Genomic DNA, 11,615 nt, shown 5'->3' with positions numbered 1-11,615 from the left:
TAAAACTTCTAGAATACTGTGTAGTATTGAAGCTCATGATGAAGAAGGGCTGAGGATTAGAATTAACTGCATGCCTAGTATTACGACCAGGATGGATATGGCCGAGATGATCTGAATGTAAAGGATGATCTGACTTAAAAAAAAAATAATATATGCAACATACATAACGAACTAAAAAAACGACATACATATATATATATATATATATATATATATATATATATATATATATATATATATATATATATATATATATATATATATATATATATATATATATATATAGATATGTATATATATATATATATATATATATATATATATATATATATATATATATATATATATACATATACATATATATATATAGATATGTATATATATATATATATATATATATATATATATATATATATATATATATATATATATCTATATATATATATGTATATGTATATATATATATATATATATATATATATATATATATGTATATACACACACATACATATATATATATATATATATATATATATATATATATATATATATATATATATATATATATATATATATATATATATATATATATATATATATATATATATATATATATATATATATATATATATATATATATATATATATATATATATATATATATATATATATATATATATATATATATATATATATATATGCCTGCCAAATTACATAACCTCCTGAGATCCAAACTCTGGTGTGTATTTTTACATAAAACTGCTACACTTGAAAAAATTGATACACAAGCTCTGAGAAAATTATATAAGTCCCAGACGGCAATATAAAAAAAATGCTGAATATGCAAAGGTCTATTAATACACTCAAAACAAAACTGACTCATTAATTTCTTGAACTATTCAAAACGACATCTTATTTTGATTCTTTGTCAGGGATTACGAGAGAGCTCTGTTAGAAATACTGGTGATCGAAATAATACACATTTTACAAATATAAATATATTTTATAGAAAATTAACAACAATAATACAAAAACCAAAAAAAAAAAAAAAAAAATACCAAAATGAATCACTCGAAATATTGAATCTGAACAAAACCTTAGACTAAGACAAGAAAATATTACAATCTGGAAATTATGTAATCACTTGTGTCACAGAAGGTAAATTAATAAAAGATATTTATTCTTGATAATCATTCATAATAGTTAACCTCTAACACACAAATGCTTAAACTCTTAATGAAATTTACATAATGGTTACTGAAACGCTTACGCGTTTTGAATCCCACTAGGTAATCAAACAGTTAAGCCAAAATAAGTACTTTTCGCTGCTCTCACCTAAGTCTCACAGAGCCAGTTACAAAAATTTATATTAAACCAGTACTTAGAGTAACGCAATACTCATGAAATATCTCTCAATAGCGTTGTCAATATTTGAACACACTACACAATATATGTTGGATAAAAACTTATCCAATTTTGAGAGGGCCCCCACTCAAGGCACTTGTGAGAGAGAAATGAACTTAGGCTCTTACAAAGGGACAGGCTGGATCTCTTTTGCTCCTCTGCATTCCTGGAGTCGTAGATATTTTGACTTAGGTAATCTAGATCTTTCTAGGTCAGGGTGTCTAGAAGCTTGGGGATAGTACTTACGGTTCCAATGCTGCCAACAATCATGTAGTAAATGAATACCGACACACAAGCCAGTAGAGAAGAATTGTCAATGACTTTTATCTTTCTTCGTGGCCAAGAGGTTAAGTCACTGTCTATACAAGTTTGCCGACCAGGGTTCGACTCCCGGCTAGTCACAAGCTCTTGTCAATGTGTGATTTCGCCTTTGGCTCTGAACCCGAGGTTGTTAAGAGAATCCAGACATTTATGTATCAAAAATATATGGCTTATTTGAATATGAAAACACGTCTAAATGTGCAAAATTTATTATTAATCGAAGGCCAAGTAACAAACTACCAATTAGCTACTATGGTGAAAATGGGTTAATCTCAATTCTAAGTACAATTCGACAGGTATAAGTACAGAAGAATTGTCATTGACATTTATCTTTCTTCGTGGCAAATTGGTTATGTCACTGTATACACATTGCAGGACCAGGGTTCGACTCCTGGCCGGTCACAAGCTCTTGTCTTTATGTGATTTTGCCTGGGGCTCTGATCCCAAGTTCGTTAAGAGAATCCAGACATTATTGGCTTATTTGAATATGAAGAACAGGTCTTCATGGACAAAATTTATCATTAATCGAATGCCAAATAACAAACTACCAATTAGCTACAATGGTGAATAAGGGTTGATTTCAATTCTAAGTACAAAAAACCTGAATTCGGCAGGTATAAGTACAAAAGAATTGTCATTGACTATTATATTTCTTTGTGGCAAAGTTGTTAAGTCACTGTGTATACAAGTTCGCCAGACCAGGGTTCAACTCCTGGCTGCTAACAAGCTCTTGTCTTTGTGTGATTTCACCTGGGGCTCTGATCCCGAGTTCGTTAAGAGAATCCAGACATTATTGTATAAAAAATATATGGCTTATTTAAATATGAAAAACACGTCTAAATGTGCAAAATTTATCATTAATCGAATACCAAGTAACAAACTACCAATTAGCTATGATGGTGAAGATGGGTTGATTTCAATTCTAAGTACAAAAAAACCTGAATTCGACATGTATAAGTACAGAAGAATTGTCATTGACTTCTATCTTGCTTCGTGGCCAAGTGTTTAAGTCACTGTCTATGCAAGTTTCCTGGACCAGGATTCGACTCCCAGCCAGTCACAACCTCTTGTCTTTGTGTGATTCCGCCTGGGGCTCTGATCCTGAGGTCATTAAGAGAATCCAGACATTTAATGTATCAAAAATATATGGCTTATTTGAATATGGAAAACACGTGTATATATATATATATATATATATATATATATATATATATATATATATATATATATATATATATATATATATATATATATATATATATATATATATATATATATATATATATATATATATATATATATATATATATATATATATATATATATATATATATATATATATAGCATCTGACTGGCTAGGACTTAATCCCAGGTCCAGGAGGCTTGTATGATAGTGACCGGGCCATTTAACCACGAAGAAATATAAAAGTCAATGACAATTCTTCTCTACATATACCTGTCGAATTCAGGCTTTTTGTACTTAGAATTGAAATCAACCCATCTTCACCATCATAGCTAATTGGTAGGTTTATAACTTGGCATTTGATAAATTATGAATTTTCCACATTTAAACGGTTTTTTTTTTCATATTTCATATATTTTAATACATTAGTGTGTGGATTTTCTTAACAACCTTGGGATCAGAGTCTCGAGGCGAAATCACTCAAATGCTGGGTTTTGAACCCTGGTCCAGGAGGCTTGTATGACAATGACCATACCAATTAGCCACGAAGAAAGATAAAAGTCGATGACAATTTTTCTGTATATATACTGTCTAATTCAGTATTTTTTATATGAAATTGAAATCAACTCATCTTCACCATTGTAGCTAATTGGTAGGTTTGTATCTTGGTCTTCAATAAAATGAAAAATATTGCACATTTACACGTTTTTTTTTTTTCATATTTCAAATAAGCCATATATTTTCAAACATTATTTTCTGGATTCTCTTAACGACTTCGGGATCAGAAACTCGAGGTGAAATCACTCAAAGGCAATAGCATCTGAGTGGCTGGGGTGCATATTCCTGAATTCTGGTGTAGTATATACAAGCCCCGCCCCCTTGCCCGTCATCCGTGGCCAGGCTCCACCCCTTTACGCTATACCAGCTATAGCTGTATAAACAACCTTTAACAATACGCTTGTGGCTGTTTGAACGAAGCCTACTTTATAAACAATTGATGTAAATATATATATGATATGTTTATGCCATTGAGTTTTCTTCCTTCCTTGGGTACGCTGTACAAAATTAACATGGTGTAATAAGTTTGGTTGAATGGTAACACTGTAAATCCCGCCAATTTTTGTCCAAAATTCCATTTTAGAAAGTCAAGAAAATTAATTGGAATGCATACCATTTTTACGTCATATTTGGCTAAGACATGCGTATATATACTCGTATGTTATGATTTTTTTTTGTGAATACTAATGAGACAAGATAACCTATATTAGCATTACGTATATTCATTTATTACAACACCCGTTTTGATGCCTTTCAGAGGATAGTTAAGTAACATTTATTATACTATCCATGCGCCTTTTCCTGGTAGTACCTTAAGCGATTTCATATTTAGTTCTGTGCTTTATATGAACCACCCACTTCACTTCTTATTCTTAATCTTCGCTAAAATGTCTCCAAAATTATAGTCTTCCTATTACTATCGTCAGGAAATCATCTCACCAGACATTGGAAGAGACACTCCTGATGCTCTGTATTTCTAAGGAAGCAGTACCCCACCCAGATAGTTGTACTTCATAACTGTGCACTGGGCACCAAGTCACCCCATTACTATAAATAGAATAACGATTAATAATGCCAACAATAAATATGTAACTAAGCTGTTCTTGTTTTCTTTTAGATATTAACACACCCACAGCTTCATCTAGTCATGGATACATTAAAACTCAGGTACTATTTGTTTCCTTTTATGACTAGTTACAGAAATAACTATAAATAAAGAAATATACATTAAAACAGAGAGAGAGAGAGAGAGAGAGAGAGAGAGAGAGAGAGAGAGAGAGAGAGAGAGAGAGAAAAAAAAACTTCTTTATCAGTGACCAGTGCTATGGGACAGGGCATTGGCCACATTGCTTTTGACATTTTGGGCCAGGTTATGAGGACTTTTGGGCCTTGATGCAAGAGTTGTTGAAGGTCGACGTCCTTTACCAAGGGGAGCAGCTCCTCTTGGCATACCTGGGGTTCTTCTTGCGATTGAAGTTGGCTGGCAAGGTATCTTCCCTCGACCAGCTCCTTTTTTTCATGGAAGATCCCGTTATGTTCAAGAAACTGTTTAGTTGGTTTGCTGATTTTATTGACCTTAAACGTCCTATGAACTTTTCCATACCCATAAGGGTGTCTGCAGTACCAAATTTAGCACATGCTTGCACAAGTGTTTCAAGCGCCTTACGTGACTGTGCAATAATGTCTTCAATTCCAGCATGTTCTTCTTAAATGGTGCTTGCTGACATCACATCATGTTTCAGTTTCCATCTGTGGGCCTGTACAATTATCATTGAATGAATTTCCTTCAATATAAGTGTCACAATTTTCTTCAATAGTTTTTCCACTTTAATTCCTTAAAAGACTTGAAGAAAACATTCTTTTGGGGCTTTCTCCTCACCAAGGGCTAAAACTGCCAACCGATGACCGCTGCTGCTGTTCAACACAAGCATCTGGAGCACCACAGTCCTCCCTTGGTTAGCACATACAACCTGATGCTTGCAGATTGCACCATTGTTTCCTTTAATGCATGTGCATATACCAATATTGAGGTCTACCACATATATTTGTTCTGGGTCACTCTCACTCTGCACCTGGTATATACCACCGCCCAAGGGTTTTACTGCTTCCAAAGGGAATATGTCCAAGATCACTTGCTTGATTCATCGTCGACCCAGTGCCACATCCACTATGCGCTGTCTCATGTAAGAGTAAAAAATTTCTGCCATAAACACTACCAGCGGAGCAATGTTGTAGGCCTTGCATCTGGAAAATAATGATAAACTAGTTAATTAGATGGCTCTGCACCTAAGGGTCACTTGCCAAAGGCATCTTCTTACTATGAACAATACTATCTATTCAAAAAACAACTGTGTTAGCTTCCACCCTGTGTGACAGTTTACTTTGCTATGTGAAGAAGAGTGTAGTAATGCAAGTCTTAGTATATATTTGTAATATAATAAAACAATAATATGTTGCCTTCTGTTGATAAGATGTCTTCATGTGACTGAATCTAAATACAGAACATAATTTGAAGAACTACCTAATATTGTTAAGATGTCATCGGTAGCTAGGGTGGTCAATCTCAGACTCTTTATGGTGTAACATCTGGCCCACCAAACTATCAACATTAACATGGGAGTCTGCCCTGCAAACCCTTAACTGGAGCCTTTTTTTATGTTGGGTCCCTGGGTGCAGATTTAAAGCAGATGGAATTGAAACTTTAAATTGTAATTTCCACAGTAACAAAGATGATTTCTGGGGGGTGGCATGGACCATCTACAGGTGCCACTTTAAAACCATTGCTAGCAGCACAAACAGATTTCTCCCCAACAATTAAGAAATGATAATACCTACTAGTGCACTTGGGTTAGAGCATAAACACAACACAACCCAACAAAAAGTATTCATGACAAGCAGCATCAGCCCTATTTATTTGTATAGCTTCCAAAAGACTGTGTTTGTAGTCACTTTCTTTCCCCGGCCCGTAAGCAGCTCATATGTATTTCTCAACTGGCTCTCACTCTGAAAAGATTGTCTTCCCCTGATATATTAGTCAGGCTCAAAAATTTTACCGGGCAACATAGGCCATTAACCTAAGGCTTGCTGGTAACTAGGGGTCCACTGAGGACTTGTTGGGATATACCAGGGACATGGGGATGAATGGTTTGTTTCATTGTTTCCTAAAATTATTTCATATTATTATTTTTGGGGTCCACTAATGAAAAGTGGTCTTGGACCCACATACAGATAAATCCAGTCCTGAGTACAGTTATGTCAAAATTAAATTGATATAAATAAATTAGTCTTAGTTAAGTTTTATCCTTACCTATTAAGAATAATATCCTTAATGATACACATTGTTGCCTCACAGTAATGTTAGTGTGATGGCCTCTCAACACTGCACCAGCTCTGAAGGTAATCGCCGACTCCTCTCGCCTTGGGACTAGGGTGATCAGGTAGCTGAAATATTGAATTGAAATCACTATAACATGAATTATTACACATGGTTAAAGAAAGGAAAAATGTGTATCAAAATATAAAACTTGATCCATATTATACAACAGAAAAAATACCTGTACTACTTTCCAAAGACTTTACTAATAGTGAGAAACGTATATTACCATTTGAAATTGAGGTATTTCTCAGCAAAAGTATTGTTTAGTAGCTTCTCCAGCAAACCTTGAAAAGCTTCTTTTGACTCTGCATAAACAAGAGATTTTACTGCAGCCATTAGATCTTGACGATCATTTTTATGGATGCCATGCTTGGAATCAAGGAGCCAGTGCCATACTTGTTGTAGTATGTGAAATATACATAGGAATGGCTGGGAAGTAGGCCAAGTGACTGCTAAAGCCTTCCTTTCTGCATCGCAATTGTCCGTCATGAAGGACTGCACCTTTCCTTTCCCATAGAGGGAGTAGTCCTCAAGTGCTTCCTTTACCATACCAAACCCTATAAAGTACAAAATAAAAAACTTGAAAAGCTAATACACAAAAAATAGGAAACTGAGAATTAAAGGATACACTATACACATTAATTACCTTTAGTTAATGTTGCTTCATCTTGAGAAGAGGTGAAAACCACAGCCAATGGCACAGCCCCAGCTGGTCCTGCACAAAGGAATGGTATGACTGCTGTGTTTAGCTGATCAACACAGCCTATTGCATCAATAAACACCACTTCCCCTGCCTCTCTCAGCTGCCTGTGTGCTCTCATCATGACTACTTTTCAGAATGAGTTCTGGATGGTCTTCTGCATATTTCCTTATTACATCAAACATTGATGGGGGTATTTAGTCCTCCATGCTCACTCTGCCTCCATACTGTCCACATATACTGAACAGACTTTGGAGATGGATTTATAGATTTATTGGCTTGATCGTACAAGTCTTCACTCCAGTCCATCTTTAACAAATGGTGCCTGTATGCTTGACCTGGTATCAAACCTGTAAAATATAAGCACATAATTTTTATACCCACCCTGTGTTGGGATGTGAGAATACTAAAATTGTATTCCTTGCTTTTTGAAAACGCCAAATGGAAGGAATGGATAGATGGGCCTACAAAATCAGAAGAAACATGTTTGTAAGTAGTACATGCAGTTTCTAATGTGATTTTAACTTCCTGTAAAAAACATTAAATGCATAATGTTTTATCATTGGAGTACTTTATTTTTTTGTGGTAGTGCTACAAAGTAAAACTCATGGGGCATAATTTCAATATATACATACTGTACTGATGGATTGGGATATAGCTTACAGCTTATTTCTAAGCTTAAAGTAATATTTGGCAACTTATATATCTTAAGCTTAGAGCTTACGTTATATATATCATGCTTAGAGCTTATATTATATATCTTAAGCTTAGGGCTTATATTATACATCTTCAGCTTAGAACTTATATTATATATCTGAAGCTTCGAGCTTAAATTATACATCTTAAGCTTAGAGCTTATACTATATATCTTGAGCTTATAACTTATGCTATATATCTCAAGCTTAGAGCTTATACTATATATCTCAAGCTTTAAGTCGGTTACCATTTTATTTTATTTTTTTTAACCTCGTACTATATTTTACGCACTTGACATTAGTCGAAGAAGACAAATGAGCTTCACTGTACTGTATAAGATTTCTGAAAAAAGGGACTGCATTATAGACATGCTGTATGTATATCAGGGACTAAAATATAGTATTAAAAAATAAACAAATACAAATATATATATATATATATATATATATATATATATATATATATATATATATATATATGTGTGTGTGTGTGTGTGTGTGTGTGTGGTATTCATAGTGGATGGGAGGTCATACTGCCACAATATGTGATTTACGACAGGAAGGAATGCCTAAGCAATTATAAATACAATCAAACTGACCAGAAAAGTTTCAGCCGCTAATACGAATACCCAGCTTTAATCCAAATCTAGCTCAACAATACTCCTTGAAATAGTTTTTCTTATGAATAGCTAATGCTTACCAGTATATGTCTTCTTAACGCCTTTTTGTTGGAATCCATGGTGACATTTCAGATTTTGGCGAAATAATTTCCTCTGCCCCACGGAGTGTATGTGTTGTACGTGTTGAAGCACAAACGATTTTGCAAGCAAAACAAATCTTTCCACCGTTGAAAGTCTTCTCTACACCTCATATTTATCCTAAAAGTCACACACTCCTTCTCTACTACAATATCACTAGTTTTAAAGCTGTTCACTTCATGCAAAATCCATGTCTGAACGAAAGGCGGGCTCTGAGAATGCTGTCCATGTATTGGTATTAAACACGGATGTTGTAATAAATGAATATAATTTGAACGTAAAGCTAATAGGCTATCTTGTTTCATTAGTATTAAAAAAAAAAAATCATATAACATATAAGTATATATACCCAGTCCTTAGCCAAATATGACGTAAAAATGGTATGCATTCGAATTAATTTTCTCGACTTTCTAATGTGGAATTATTGACGAAAATTGGCGGGATTTACAGTGTTACCCTTCAACTAAACTTATTACACCATGATAATTTTGTACAGCGTACCCTAGAAAGGGAGAAAACTCAATGGCATATACATATCATATATATTTACATTAATTGTCTATAAAATAGGCTTCATTCAAACAGCTATATGCATGTTTTTGAAGGTTGTTTACACAGCTGTAGCTGGTATAACGTAAAGGGGTGGAGCCTGGCCACGGATGATGGGCAAGGGGCGGGGCTTGTATATACTACACCGGACTTCAGGAATATGAGGCCGGCGTTGCATCCCAGATCCAGGATGCTTGTATGACAGTGAACGTACCAATTCTTCTCTTCATATACCCGTCAAATTCATGTTTTGTACTTAGAACTGAAATCAACCCATCTTACCATCGTAGCTAATTGGTAGGTTTGTAACTTGGCATTCGAATAAGGATAAATTTTGCACATTTAAACGTGTTTTTTAATTTTTCAATTAAACCATATATTTTGATACAATTTTGTCTGGATTTTCTTAACGACCTCGTGATCAGAGTCTCGAACCGAAATCACTCAAAGGCAATAGCATCTGACTGGCCAGAGTAGGATCCCAGATCAAGGATGCTTGTATGATAGTGAGCGTACCATTTAGCCTCGAAAAAAGATAAAAGTCAATGACAATTCTTCTGTACATATACCAGTCGAATTCAGCATTTTTGTACTTGGAATTGAAATCAACTCATCTTCACCGTTGTAGGTAATTGATAGGATTGTAACTCAGCATTTGATTAAAGATGGATTTTGCACATTTAACGGTGATATTTTTTTTTTATCAAAAACCACGTTAGTGCGTCTGCGAGCCCCATAATTACAAACTCTAAAACTCTATTCAATGTTAAATCTTTTGTAATCTATATATCTTTTTTTTTAGTTTTCTTCAAAATTATGCCACCCAAAATGAGGTTCAATATAGATAATTGAAAAATCTAACGTTTCTATCTGTATTTTGATCAAGAACCACATTGGGAGTGTACTGGCCCCATATATATATATATATATATATATATATATATATATATATATATATATATATATATATATATATATATATATACATATATATACACATATATATATATATATATATATATATATACCCCCTAAAACTGCATTTAATGATAATGAACCAATTTTAGTGATTTTTGACAGAAATTGTATGACAATAAAGGATTATTTGTGGCTATATTCTTTTGAAAAAAATTTCCAAAAAAGATGGGTCTTTGGGGGTTAACACCCCGATCACATACTCCATATAATGATTTTCTTCTCCTTTTGATAAAATATACAAAAACTTACAGAATATTTAATGATTGTGTTATGTAATTCCCCCAACCCACCGCCTTTTTTTTTTTTTTTTTTTTTTTACAAAATCATGCCACCCTAAAAGAGATTGTACAGAATATTCAATGGTTGAGTCTTATGTAATTTTTTAATTTTTTCAGTTTTCTATAAAATGATGCCACCCAAAAAGAGGTTCTCCTTCGGTAAGACCGGTAAGACAAACTAGGTTAAAAAAAGGATAGCTGGAAACAGAAGAGCAGAAAAATTAACTGAGGGAAACTCATGCAAGGAGAACGGCAGCTAGACGTGAGGGATAAGATGAAGAAGAAAAAAAGAAAAAAAAAGTTCATGCAAGTAGAATGGCAGCGAGACATAAAGCAGAAAATTAAGAGCAGGTGGATTTTTGAAGGAACACCAATCCAAGAAGAAATCAGCTAGACGTGAGGCAGAAGACGAAGAGCACATGGATTTAAGAAGGAACACTAATACAAGCAGAATGGCAGCTAGACATGAAGCTGAAGATGAAGAGCAGAGGTATTTAAGAGGTAACACCAATCTAAGTAAAATGGCAGCTAGACGTGAAGGAGTAGACGAAATAGAGATGAATTCAAGAAGGAACACTAATGCAAGCAGAATGGCAGCTAGACGTGAAGCATAGGATGAAGAAAAAAAAAACTCCTGCAAGTAGAATGTCAGCTAGCCGTAAAGAAGAAAATGAAGAGCAGATGGATTTAAGAAGGCACACTAAGGCAAGCAGAATGGCTGCTTGGCATGAGGTAAAAGACAGAGCAGATGAATTTAAGAGGGAACACTAATACAAGCAGAATGGCAGGTAGTCGTTAAACTGAAGATGAAGAGC

At 33.9% G+C, this 11,615-nt stretch overlaps 1 pseudogene; it reads right to left on the bottom strand.

The window, feature by feature from the left end:
• Window positions 1–4,775: 4,775 nt before the first annotated feature.
• LOC137656187 (uncharacterized) overlaps window positions 4,776–11,615 on the bottom strand; it is an 11,263-nt pseudogene continuing 4,423 nt past the window's right edge.

The sequence above is a fragment of the Palaemon carinicauda genome, chromosome 17 (genome assembly GCF_036898095.1).
Source record: "Palaemon carinicauda isolate YSFRI2023 chromosome 17, ASM3689809v2, whole genome shotgun sequence".
Classification (NCBI taxonomy): Eukaryota; Metazoa; Arthropoda; class Malacostraca; order Decapoda; family Palaemonidae; genus Palaemon; species Palaemon carinicauda.
This window is presented reverse-complemented; position numbering and strand designations above follow the sequence as displayed.